The sequence below is a fragment of the Macrobrachium nipponense genome, chromosome 36 (assembly GCF_015104395.2).
Source record: "Macrobrachium nipponense isolate FS-2020 chromosome 36, ASM1510439v2, whole genome shotgun sequence".
Classification (NCBI taxonomy): Eukaryota; Metazoa; Arthropoda; class Malacostraca; order Decapoda; family Palaemonidae; genus Macrobrachium; species Macrobrachium nipponense.
Window position 1 is genome coordinate 63,179,943 of NC_087220.1, and position 14,601 is coordinate 63,194,543.

Below are 14,601 nucleotides of genomic sequence, written 5' to 3' on the forward strand. Positions count from 1 at the left end.
CCACCCAGAGCGGACGGAAGACCCCGAGTACAACTGGACGTCCGTTACCAAAGGAGTCACTGGACTTCCGATGACTTCTTGTGTCCTCGTACAGCACCCACTGCGCCTCTGACGAATGCATACATGTTACACAGGGCTCGTTGCGGAGGCACTCTCGCCCCCGACAACGAGTAAAAACAAACCTCGTGAGGATCCTACATCTACATCCAAGGTCGTCTCCCACGGATGTAGCACCTGCGGTAACATAGATAGATTAGTAAGAGGGGTTCCCTCACGCACGGGGGGAAGACATGCCCCAACCCGAAACGCAAGGAAGACCCCAAATAACAAAATACAATGAAGAAGCTGGAGCGGGGGGCAGGAAGGAAGACGAAGAATCGGCTACCAACTTCCTGTCAGACCTTCGCTTCCCCCACCCCCAGCACAGCAGTGAAAAGTAATATGAAAATGAAACAGAATACTGCCCTTGCGATTCACTTCATAGAACTTAAAGGAGAAAAGATCAATTCCCGTGGGTAAGAACGGAAACTTGATCCAATCATATGATGCTATCATAAAATATATATGAAAAATGAAAACAGAATACTGCACTTGCGATTTCATTTCACATAAAAAATCGTAAGGATCAATTCCCGGGTAAGAACGAAAATTGATCCAGATTAAATTCATGCAATCAATAAATGAAAATGAAAAGAATATGCAATTGCGAATCCACTTTCATTGCATTCTATTATACAAAATTAAAAGTTCGTGCCGAGCGCAATCACACTCTCGGTAACGAACGCACAGGGCAAAAATATAATGAAAAAAGTACTTACATTTTTCAATTACACCCTTTCGCCCAAATACATGACTCGGCGCGAGCGCGCCCGCCCTCGGCACCGAGACATAATTCAAGGGTTCATAATTAGTAATGAAAATGAAACAGTGTACTTACAGTTTCATTTTCAAGTCAAACAAACCATTAGTAGAAAACACAATATAAACAAAGCATACGACGATGAAGCGGGCAGAGAGCGATGACGAACACGTCCTTCACACCCGCGGCCGAAAGCAAAAGTGATTTGTTTACCTCCCAGTCGCGCGGCGCGCGACGATCGGACAAGCAGTTAACTACCGTTCTCCCCTTGTTCGAAGCTTACGACCGTTCCACTGCCGCTAGCTACTTCCTATTGTTAAAGGACCGAGGGTTTGTATTACGTATCGGAACAAATTCATGGTTACCTTACATTACACATTTTCAAAGGCTGTTCTACTGACGTAACTTCTCACGTGTCTAAACTCATCTGTAGCAAGCAAATCAGTATTCCCGTATCGTTTACAAGCTTAGCAATATTTTTTTTTTTGCTCCTTACAGGAAATTTATTTTTTCATAGTATAATGCTGGTTACAGTGCTATTTTGAAGTTAAATTTTATTGTAGTACAGGCGGCCAGCGGTTAACAGCACAATCGCTTAGCAGCGAATTGGTTTTACAGTTGTCATAAAAAATATTTATTAAAAAATTCTGTCATAAAAAATATTTATTAAGAAAATTCTGATCATAAAAAATATTTTATTAAAAAAAGTTATATTTCAAGGTATTTTTACGGCACAATTTTCGGTTAACAGGGCTGCTAGCGCCGTTATGTCTAACAAGTAGATACGTTGTAGAAATACCGTTCAGACCATAAAGGTTATGCAAATGATATTAAACAATTTTATTGAGTGTTATTACATAGGTATTAGGGTAAAATATACCTCTAATACTGTTCTATGGTGAAAATATAGAGTTCAATAAGTGCAAATTTAGCTATGGATGTGTCGATTTACATATGTTCAAGCTTTCATATTTAGATTGTGTATGAAAATGATATTGTTATGATACAATAAAGTTTGTTCATACTTACCTGGCAGATATATATATAGCTGTATTTCTGAAGTCCGACAGGAATTTTAAAAACTTCCGACACACGCAGTGGTCGGCCAGGTGGTTAGTACCCATTCCCGCCGCTGGGAGGCGGGTATCAGGAACCATTCCCATTTTCTATTCATAATTTTTATTTCCACTGTCCCCTGAGGGGAGGTGGGTGGGTACTTGATTATATATATCTGCCAGGTAAGTATGAACAAACTTCATTGTATCATAACAATATCATTTTGTTCATGAAACTTACCTGTCAGATACTATATATAGCTGAATCCCACCTTTGGAGGTGGGAAGGACAGAATAGAAGGATTTTGGGAAACAAATGCATGCAGATGATTTACATCTTGGTTCCACCTGTTAGCAATAGCTGGCTTCGTGGTTACTGCCACGTAAGTCTGCTTGTGCTACTATAGTTGCCAGCGAGGTAGAGACCTATATAGCTGGTGCACTCCAGATGATCTGTCAACAGGGGCGAGACCACAACGTGACTAGACCATATTGACCATACCATGAGGGCTAAGAAGTAAAATAAATAAATATAATATATATATATATATATATATATATATATAATATATATATATATATATATATATATATATATATATATATATCACCACCTGACCAACCTAGCCAAAGTTAAGGTGTTTTAACTAAGGCTTAAGAGTTTAAGAAGTCGCCGTTGTCGGCGATCACAACAACTAAATTAAGAGCTCTCCTAACCATTTTCTACAGGATAGGATGAGTGGTACTTCTTGCCCCCAAGATTGTGTCTGCAGACACGTATGGCCCTAGCGAAGCAGCAGATCTCATATGCCATCTTCACATCTCGCAGGGAGTGTGAAGTGAACACAGAGTTGCTTCGCTAAAACATGGGACTCAGGATGTTGCTGAGTGCCATGCTCTGTGAAATGCTTCCCCCCCCCCCGAGGCCGCGCCCTCACCTCGTGAGCATTCAGTAAAAAGATTTCAAATCTTTGTGCAAACACAATGAAGGAGCATTTTTGAAAGACCTCCTTAACACTAAAGCCAGGGTGTTCTTCGATATGGGCAAGTCTGGTCTTTTTCGGAACACTGCAGATTGCCCGAATGACTTCGACTTTCTTGAGTTTATATGTAGATAAAACTTGAGAGACCCGACAGGGCACAGGACTCTCTCTGGCTCCTGCCCACTCACTTGTGCCATCCTTGCTTCAGCTCCTGGCCCAAGGACAAAACGGGTTTCCATTGCTTAGGCCACAACGGAAGGCTTAGAGAGCACACCGCCTGTGTTCTCTAAAGCCAAAACTTTGTGACGATGGCTTAAAATTTCACTAACCCTCTTTGTCGTATCTAGGGTGGTTAGAAGAAGGCCTTCCTGATCACATGCAAGAAGTTAACAGGAAGGAGAGGTTCGAATGCTTTGACATCAAGAACTTCAGACTACGTCTAAGTTCCATATTGAAAGCTTCGATCTGGACATGCACAGTCAGGTCCGTCTGTACTAAAGTCAGGTGACCCGACCAGTTGACCAGTCAGACGAATCAAGGACAGCAAGGCTGTACCCTGAAGACCATAAGGCACTATTCTTCGCTGAAGGATGAGTGCTGGACTGCCTGGGCGATTCAATCTAAGCAAACCTTGGGTGTGTATCAACGCAACCCAACGTCGTCAGCGAATCAACTCCTGACTCGAGCTTCTGGTGCCAGGAGAAAGGAGCGAGGAGCAAAAAGGTGATTCAGGCCCGAAGGAAGAATGCCATGACAGTCCAACCTGGTCTCATGTTACACGATCATCGGGGGTGTATAAACGCAACCGACTTCGTCAACAAGAAAACTCAGGGCTACTAAATGTCGCCTGATCTCGCACGAGTGTCTGACTCCGAGAAAACAGGTGAGACAAAAAGTAGATGGTGAGCGAGTTTCGAGATTCCACAGAACTCAAAGATCGTGAAGGGCTTTGTTGTTTGACAGACGCAAATCTCTGAGCCCAAAGGCCGTCAACAACATATTTGCATATTCTTTAATAGTTGTGACTGCCAGCTTATCCCATTCTTCAGACGGAAATGGAAGACGGTAATCTTATTCCTGTCAACATCTCGATAGTCTGAATGTAGTCAGACTCAGAGCGGAGAGGTTTATAGGTACCTTTCGAGTTAGAGTAGACCGAACTCTCTCGAAAGGTCCTTGGAAAGTGAACTAGGAAGTATGTGACCTCTGTGAATCCAGGATCCTGAAGGCCAACATGGGGCGATCAGCATCATTGTCGCTCCCTGTGACGTCATAAATCCTCTTATTACATTTCTTAAGCGATTGAAAAAAGGGGAAAAGAGAGACTAAACATCCATCCCCGTTCAATATCATAGGATGGCGTTTAATGGTACCGATCCCGGATCGAGAATAAGGAGCAGAGAAGAAGAAGCCTCTTCGTCCTCAACATATCGAAGAGAAGAATGAAAGTAAAGGGCGTCCCTAAAGTCTACACAACTCTCAACTTACTTCTAAAGAAAGATTCCACTCGGAAGTGAATATTGTTGCTGCCGTCGATAGAGACGATTCGTACGGACTTTTGCATCCTGTAACGAACCTATAGAGGATCGTTACATTCTACGCCTGTTGTTATAATAGCTCTTTCTCGTAAACTCTAACAAGGACCGAGAGAAGATACTTCTTAAGATATGAGAGAGCTGTGGAATATCATAGTTGATCTGGACCACTGGTTCCCAAAAACTCGTTTCGAGGACTGGAGGGACTACCGAATCGCTTTTACTTCTTTCAGATTAAGATCCAGGACATCTGAAACCCTATCCAGATGTCCGGGCACCTTCTTTCTATCACCTCAGTGATAGACGCACTGAGAGATGTTCAGAATCATTCCTAGATCTAGAATAATATTTCAGTTTCCCGGTAGGAAAAAAAACTGTGGTCTGAATTGCAGTCTATTCGGGGAAACAAACTTCTTCAGGAAGGAAATGGTCCCCAGCAAGCTCATCCATTCCCTCCCCGAGTATGCTTTACTTCCCTAATAAGGCTGCGCTTTGCCTAAGCAGGAGAGCAAATAAAAGTGCAATGTTGCGGTTAGACTCGAGTTCCATACCGTTGCGGTAACGAGCAGCGAAAGGATTAAGAGATAACTCTGTTGAACATAGAGTAAGGCAAAAAACGAATGCAACGTTTATTCATTCACGTAAGAAATCCCCAATCAATCTTAGGCTAAAGTCCGTGATTGTAGGACAGAGATACAGTTAGTCAGTCAATCCCGCAGGAGAGACGTAACCGTCAGCACAGAGATACGGTTAGTCAGTCAATCCCGCAGGAGAGAGAGACGTAACCTACAGCGCATGACAGCGCACGATCTGTTACTGGCTCGGTTGGACTGGAGGACAGCACAGCGTGACAGCAGCAGCCAGCAGCTTACAAAACGTCGTCTCTTAACTTTATGTCTGGGTTGCCAGCTACCCTATTCACGAAGAAATAGGTCCGTTATTTTTGAGCAGAAAAGACTCTCAAGCTGGTATATTTGAAGCGAAACAGAAAACGCTAAATATATAGATGCGTTTGTGTCGTCAGAACACTACCATACAACAGTAAAAGATAATCGGAACTCCTGGAAGGCTGCAGGGGAGTAACGATTAAATGTCCTTAAAATAGACAATAGACGTCTCGGTTGCCATCCGAAGAGGTAACTACAGCAAGCGTATATGACTTTGAACCAATCAGAAGTAAAATAACGCAAGGCAAAATATGAAATTATATCACAATAAAGTTTGTTCATACTTACCTGGCAGACATATATATAGCTGAATTCGGAAATACAGCTACATACATATCTGACAGGCAAGTTTCATGAACAAAACTTAAGAGAATCGAAGCAGTCAGCTCAAGCTTCTTATGTTATTGGACATAAGCGTTCATTGACGTAGTCTACAAGTCTATTTTCTTGTACGAGTCTGCGAATGACGAATGAGAGCTCTTCCGAATCTTGTCAATAAGAGCTTATTCGCTTACGCAATATCAAGTTAATGAGATGTTTGTCAATGAGAACTAACCCATTTACGGGACAAAGAGATATTTTTTGTCAATGAGGGGATACCCACTTACTTGACAAAACGAAAGTATATTGTCAATGGGGGAAAGTCACTGAATTGACAAACGTAATCCAGGAAGTCGAGCATTTAATTTTTCCGATTCCCGTCTCAACGAGGAAGGGGCAAGAATCCTGTTAAGAGACTGGGCTTACGGCAGGTAGAACGACGATGTTCAATTCGGCAGCGTAGTCCCGACTAGAAACTAACAAAATCTATCATCTGAAAAACCCTTTCAGATGGGCTAAAAAGCTTGCAAAATTATTCTGGGAAGAGGAAGAAACTCTCCAACCACCTTCCTCTCCCGTATCACAACTAATGCCTGCTAAAGCTTAAATTTATTGGCAGTATGGCAAAGGAAGGTCCTGTCTTTGCGCTTTCCTGAAGAGCGTCCTTTTGATGAGTGCCTTTGCAAGAATCCTACTGAACGTTGCCGAGAGTCCTGACGTGCAGGACATCGAGCCTTACATAACCCGTAACTGCCTTATCGCAAAGTCTTGACTGCGGTAGTGGCAACTTGAATTTATTGGCAGAATGGCAAAGGTTGCGGTAGAGCAAACGAGATCTTCCCTTGAGCTTTCCTTAACTCCATCCACCTATGCGAAAAGCAATATTAATTGACAGACACCTCTTGAATTCACGAAACCCTAGTCTTGCTGGGTTTCGAAGAAGAAGTTGTCTGTTCACTTTAAGCTTCCTCCGAAGCACTGCCTACTTCACATTCTTTGCAGGTGAGGTAGAAGGTATCACCGCGTCCCGGGCGTCCGCTCTCAAAGCTTCCTGCTACTATGACTTCTTTTACGTATTTCTCGGTGGAAAGACGAACACGAGTTTCAGGCGACGTTCGCCTTCTTACTTCTCACTGAAACGCATAACGAGAGAGAGAGAGAGAGAGAGAGACGTGAAGCATCCTCTTCTATAAGCTTCTATTTAGAGCGCGAGTCCTTCCGAAAGCTCCAACCCCTGCATGGGGAGGACGCTTCGGAGGACGAGAAGCAATCTTTCAGGATTCGTGCATTCGCACGCACTTTGGCAGTCTGGGGATTTTCATCAGAAACTGCTGAAGGCACGCAGATCGGTGGGGGTTCCTTGTAACCCTCCTTAGGCTTTCGACATGCTCCCTCCCGGGTCCTGGGAGTCAAGCAGAGGTCCCGGCCTAGAGGCGAAACGAGGCCGATCTGACGCACCCTCCACTACACAAGGGGTATCACTGCACTTCTGCACTTCACTTTTACTCTCTAAAGCAAGCACTTTCGATTCTAAGTTACGAATCGAAAGAGTATCAGAGAAAGGGCAATTCCTCTACAGACGCTGCTTAGGGCCCGAAGGCAACACTGCAGGGTTAGGAGTAACAATTACAGAAGTAGCACTTCACAGCAATGAAGGAGAGCGAGCACCTCTCGTAGACATATTCATAGCCCGTAGGCCATACTACAGGGTTAGGCAAATAAAGTCTACAGGAAGGTTAGCAGGTTCACTACCCTGACTTTTGTACTGATTAATTGGCGTACATACGAATCATACGTCTTCCTACGGAATTAGACATGTTTACTGATTAATTGCGTACATACGAATCATACGTCTTCCGGTTACGGAATAGACAAGTCTCACACTCCGTTACATGACAAATCTCAACAAAGAAGCAAGACCCATACCCCTCGTGCATACCAAGTGCGGATCTACCGAAGCTTTCGGTAGCCACACCCTATCTTTGCAGACAACCCCGTCTGAAACTAGCCTAACTAGATTCAGATATTTTATGCAAAATGAATCAAATTCAAATCAATTTAAGATAGAGTAAATAAATCAAAAGACAATTAGGATACTTAGCGGCAATGAAGTTTCCAAAATCCTAAGACGGAGGTACTGAAAACAGGTGTTTCAGCACCGGCGACAGAAAAAATTAGATAGAAAATGGGAATGGTTCCTGATACCCACCTCCCAGCGGCGGGAATGGGTACTAACCACCTGGCCGACCACGCGTGTGTCGGAAGTTTTTAAAATTCTGTCGGACTTCAGAAAATACAGTTATATATATATCTGACAGGTAAGTTTCATGAACAAAAGGTATTTTGTATAGGGTATTTTTATTTCTGCACAGAAATATGATACAAAGGGAACTTTTGAAACTGCCCTTCACATTATCAAAATAGGATGTTTTTTTCATGTTCATTCTTCTAAGCCGCCGCCTGCCGCTCTTTCCGAAAATCAGTTAAAAAAAGTGCAAATTTAGCCAGCAATCCATGTGTCAATTTTATAAATGTTCATGCTTTCATGTTTAAAATGTGTATGAAAATAAACTACGTATAGGGGATTTTTATTTCTGCACAGAAATATGATACAAAGGCAGCTTTTGAAACTACCCTTCACATTATCAAATAGGATGTTTTTTCATGTTCGTTCTTGTAAGCCGCCGCCTGCCGCTCTTCCGAAAATAGTGTAGTTAAAAAAAAGTGCAAATTTAGCGATCAATGTGTCAATTTTATAAATGTTTATGCTTTTATGTTTTAAATGTGTATGAAAATATATTACGTACAGGGTATTTTTATTTTTGCACAGAAATATGATACAAAGGCAGCTTTTGAAACTGCCCTTCACATTATCAAATAGGATGTTTTTCATGTTCATTCTTGTAAGCCGCTGCCTGCCGCTCTTCCGAAAATATTGAGTTAAAAAAAGTGCAAATTCAGCGATCGATGTGTTGATTTTATAAATGTTCATACTTTTATGTTTAAAATGTGAATGAAAATATATTACGTATAGGGTATTTTTATTTTTGTACAGAAATATGATAGAAATTAAGGCAGCTTTTGTAACTGCCCTCCACGGTATCAGAGGATGTTTATTCATGTTTGTTCTTGTCCACCACTGTTCCAAAAAATGCATTTACAAAGACTTCACATGGTTATATTTTATCAATTTGGGAGCTACTTATAACTGATTTTGTTAATGAAACTTCAGCTTTTTGTTATAAGTTTACATGCATTTGTCTAAAATGTGTATGAAAAATGTATTACAGGGTACAAGCGGCCCGCGGTTAACGGCGCAATCACTCAACGGCGAATCGGTTTTACGGTGGTCGTCAAAATATTCATTAATAAAATAATGGCATTTTAAAGGTATCTTTACGGCACAATTTTCAGTTAACAGCGCTGCTAGCGACGTTGTCTAACGAGTTCATACATTTGTAGAAATGCCGTTCCGACCATAAAGGTTATACAAATTATATTAACAAATTTTATGGAGAGTTAGGTATTAGGGTAAAATATATGGCTCTGACGCTGTTCTATGCCGAAAATATCGAGTTACATAAGTGCAAATTTAGCTATGGATGCGTCGATTTATAAATGTTCAGGCTTTTGTTTAAAATGTGTATGAAAATGTATTACGTGAAGGCATTTTTATTTCTGCCACGAAATATGATACAAAGGCAGCTTTTGAAACTGCCCTTCACGTTATCAAATACGATGTTTTTTTCATCTTCTTTCTTGTGAGCCGCCCCTGCCGCTCTCCGAAAATATAGATTTTAAAAAAGTGCAAATTAGCGATCAATGTGTCGATTTTATAAATGTTTATGCTTTATGTTTAAAATGTGTATGAAAATGTATTGCGAATAGGGTATTTTTATTTCTGTGCAGAAATATGATTAAAAGGCAGCTTTTGAAACTGCCCTTCAAGTTATCGACTACGAGTTTTTCAAGTTTGTTCTTGTATGCCGCCGTCTGCCGCTCATCCGAAAATATAGTTAAAAAGAGTGCAAATTTAGCGATCTATGTGTCGATTTTTAAACTTTTTTTATGCTTTTGTGTGTTTAAAATGTATATGAAAATATATACGTAAAGGTATTTTCATTTTTGTACAGAAATAAGATACAAATTAAGGCAGCCTTTGTACTACGCTGCACGTTGTCAGGGGATGTTTTTTCATGTTCGTTCTTGTCCGCCAGTTCCGAAAAAACGCATTGTGTTATTTTATTAATTATGCATCTCTTCCATAAATCCCCTAAAAAGTTTATACATTATTTCACTGTATCCAAGAATATTGTATGTATTCTCATATTATTGTATTTTAAAATACTACGGCAAATTTAAGCCCGTATTCCACGGAGCGGCCAATGTTGTGGTTTGAAATCAGTTGATGAATAAGAATTTGTTTCACCATAACGCAATTCTGAGCGAATGCTCTTGCTTCTAGTTAGCATAAACGAATATCTAGATACTTGACTTATATGAGACAAAGTTATTTTTCCTTATACAGCGTGTTTTTAGGTGGAAATATTTATTGAATATGTCTCGTTGTGAATGTGAACTACTTTTTTTTTTTTCGTTACATATTACGTTGGCGGCATGTTTATTGCATAAAAAATTACGAGATTCCGTTCGCGATAATCCTTTATATCATCGTAATACGAACTTTACGTTATTTATCTTATATCGGCGTGAAACCAACAGTAAAATGGTGTTCTTTCAAGCACAGTAGTTTTTATTAATTAAAATTATTTTATCCCAATTTTATCTACGGTTGTGCTTGATGGTATACGTTTACTGCAGCTTTATCCTTGTTGCCGATGTACGACAATAGTCATTAGCAGCTTGAACAGTTTTCTCAGCTTCAGTTATAACTAGGTTGAAATCTAACAATATATTTCCTGATTGATCTTTAATCTATATTGATCTCTGATCTATAACGAATAAAGTTATTACATTACCCTCTTACACCGAAGCGGTAAAAAAAAAAAAGAAAAAAAAAAATTGTCTCCCGTGTGCCGGAGGTGTTTCAGAGTGAGCGCGGAAGCGGAAAAAATATTTTTTCAAAAAATCACAGCGCGCTTAGTTTTCAAGATTAAGAGTTCATTTTTGGCTCCTTTTTTTTGCCATTGGCTGAAGTTTAGTATGCAACCATCAGAAATGAAAAAAATTATCATTATCATATATAAATAATGCGATATATGATAGCGCAAAAACGAAATTTCATATATAATTGTATTCAAATCGCGCTGTGCGCAAAATGGTTAAAGGTAACAAGTTACTTTTTTTTCGTTGTAATGTACACTAAATTGCGATCATTTTGGTATATAACACATTGTAAAACGATAAAAGCAACACAGAGAAAATATTATCACAAAATAATGCATGAATTCGTAACAAGCGGACGTAAACAAAATATTTTTTTCAAAAAATTCACCATAATCTAAATATTGTCCAAGAGACTTCCAATTTCTTCAAAATGAAGACCAAAAATGATTGAATATTACTATACTGTAAGAGTATTAGCTTACAATTGCAGTTTTCGACCATATCTGTGAGTTAAAGTTGACCGAATGTCGAATTTTTTTTTTTTTATATATTTTTTTATATTGCAATTATTTTCAGAAATAAGAAAAGCTACAACCTTCGAATACTTTTCGTTTTATTCTACATAAAATTGCGCACATTTTCATATATAAAACTCTATGAAATGCCTAATATGAAACGAAGCAAATATTCCGAGAATGGGACGTACGCATTGCGGATTTTTGTGGCGGAGAAGAAAGATTTTTTTTAAATTCACCATAAATCTAAATATTTTGCTAGAGACTTTGAATTTGTTTCAAGATGAAGATAAATGACTGAATATTACTAGACTGTAAGTTTTAGCTTACAATTGCGTTTTTCGACCCATTTCGGTAGAGTCAAAGTTGACCGAACGCGTGGTTTTTTTTCTATTTATCGTGATTTATATGCAAATATTTCAAAAACGAAAAAAGCTACAACCTTCAATTATTTTTAGTTTTATTCTACATGAAATTGCGCACATTTTCATATATAAAACTTTATGTAACGGCTAATTTAAATGGTGCAAACATTACCACAATCGCACGTATGATTTCTTGGAAGAGTTACCGCGCGGACGTAAAGAAATGTTATTTTTGTCATAAATTCACCATAAATCGAATATTGTGCTAGAGACTTCCAATTTGTTGCAAATAAAAAGGTAAAAAATGCTTCAATAATACTAGAATATAAGCGTTTTAGCTTACAATTGCGTTTTTTGACCATTTCGGTATAGTCAGATTTGACCGAAGGTTGAAATTTTGGCAATTATCGTTACTTATATGACAATATCTACAAAACTGATAAAAGCTACAACCATGGGTTGGTTTTAGTTGCATTGTGCATGAAATTGCGCACATTTCCACATATAAAACTCTATATAACGGCTAATTTTAAAATAGTGCAAACATTACCACAATCCGCATGTATGATTTTTTTTCGGAAGAGTTACCGCCCAGACGTAAGGAAAAAGTTTTTACATAAATTCACCATAAATCGAAATATTGTGCTAGAGAATTCTAATTAGTTGCAAAATTAAGGTAAATGATTGAATATTACTAAAATATAAGAGTTTTAGCTTACCAATTGCTTTGTTTTTTTTACCATTTCGGTAGAGTCAAAGTTGACCGAAGGTTGAAATTTTGGCAATTATCGTTATTTATTATTCATTATTTTGAAAATATCTCAAAACTGATAAAAGCTACATCATGAGTATTTTAATTGTTGTATTCTACATAAAAATGCGCACATTTTCATATATAATACTTCATGTAACAGCTAATTTACAATGGTACAAAAATTATGTCAAAGCGATGAAATAATTTTCAGAGATGTGTCACAGATACTTTTTAGTGCGGCAAGAAAGAAATTCGCGCTTGCGGCGCCTGCGTAAAGATTGTAAACAAAACAACACCTTGATCCGGTGAACTCCCAGCATTCAAAAAAAAATAAAAACTTTTGTAAGTCGACGTAAAATACGTCCAGTCAGCACACCGGGAGACAAAAAATGTTGACGTAAAATACGTCCAGTCGGCGTAAGAGGGTTAACATATCTCAGTTCTATTCTATACATAACGCCATTCATAACAACTACGGTAATGTTGTACTGTAGTACGATGATTGAAATACAAGCCAAACGGATTGTTATCCAGTTCGGTTGTACTTAGAAAAAAAAAAAAGTAGTTTTCTCGTTCGGTTGTTCATGGCTGTACACGTTCACGCAACGAGTATAACGTTAAACCATACTTTCATCATTCTCTTTTGCTGTTATTGAACTTATGTAACTAGAAGATGGATAAAGTTAGGCCATTGTAATTTAATCTCATAAAATCGGACTTTCGTAAGACTAATGATCATAACCTGAACACTACAGCTACCTGTACACTGTATAAACTTTATTACAGGTACCATCCTACTTACAACCAAGTTTGGTTCCGACCCACTGGTTGTAAGTCAGAATGGATGTAAGTCGAACCTTAGAAAGTGGCCAACATACTGGGTAGAGTATACTATCAAACCTTTGCTATATAAAAGTGCTACGTAGTACTGTAATATAATGTACAATCATTATTTCAAATCTTTTTACATAATGTACTTTCTACTAATACATTTTAATCATTTATGTAATAGTATATATTACGTACAATCAGGCATTGAGTTACAATGGGGTTAGGTTCTTGCATGCATGTCAGAAGTCGATTCTTACGTAAATTGGTTTGCAATTCAGTCTACAGTACAGTTAATACCAAATGATGCTGCAGATAGGGCAGGGTACTCAAACTGATGCTGACTGAGATGAGAGTTCTCATGCCTGAGTGATGAGAGTTCTCATGATTGTTGATGGTTGCAGGGCCAAGTAACTCAATGGTCAACTGTCTGAAGTAAGGTTGTAAGTACAAGTGGTCGTATGTCGAGCAGGTCGTATGTCGAGCAGGTTGTAAGTCGGAGAGTAGTTGTATATCTTTACATACTCTAGACACCCAAAAGTACTGTACAGTAAAATTCTATAGTACTATACTGCATAAATATAAATTTTACTTATTGCGCCGTTGTGGGATTACGGCGCCTTTGACTGGCTAGAGTTTCGAAAGGAGGTGTGCGGTGCCGTAGGCTTTAAAATCGCTCAGCATCGAAAATCGCTTGGTGTCGGCCGGCCAGGAACGGAACCCCTGCCGCTAACCGAGTATATTTTTTTTATTTGTGTACATAAATATGATAGTTGCAGTACGCATGTCCATTTGAAGTCTTTGTAACAGCCCTTCACATGATGAAGACAATAGGTTGTTCGGTTTGCGCCCAAATAATAAATTTTTAATTCATACCATTGAATCACATTTTTATAAAAAATTATTATTTAGCAATTGTGCTTAAACTGATTTTAAAAGACAAAACCTCGTGTATACATTCGATTTTACAACACTGAAATATGTTTGTTTTTCCATGGGATATTAGTACAAATATAACTATACAACTCGGTCGATTTTTTGCCTTGTTACTCGAGCAAAAAAAAAAATTGAGTATGACTGTACAAGCTCGAGATGCCACTGCTACATAGTGACAAAAATTAAGATAAGCACAAATGAAAAAGTAAATATGCATCTTTTCCATAAATCTTTTAAAAAGTTATATATTACTTATCTGTATCCAATAATATTGTATGTATTCTCATATTATGAATTATAAAATACTACGTAAATTTAAGCCAGAGCGGCAATGTTTTGTTTTGGAAATCAACTGATGGTGAATACAAGTTTGTTTCGCCATATTTAACACTATTCTGAGCAAATTTTCTTGCTTCTAGTAGCATAAACGAATACG

General features: G+C 38.7%; 1 pseudogene; it reads right to left on the reverse strand.

The window, feature by feature from the left end:
* Positions 1-4,900: 4,900 nt before the first annotated feature.
* The window catches only part of LOC135203473 (broad-complex core protein isoforms 1/2/3/4/5-like), a 62,172-nt pseudogene continuing 52,471 nt past the window's right edge, over positions 4,901-14,601 (reverse strand).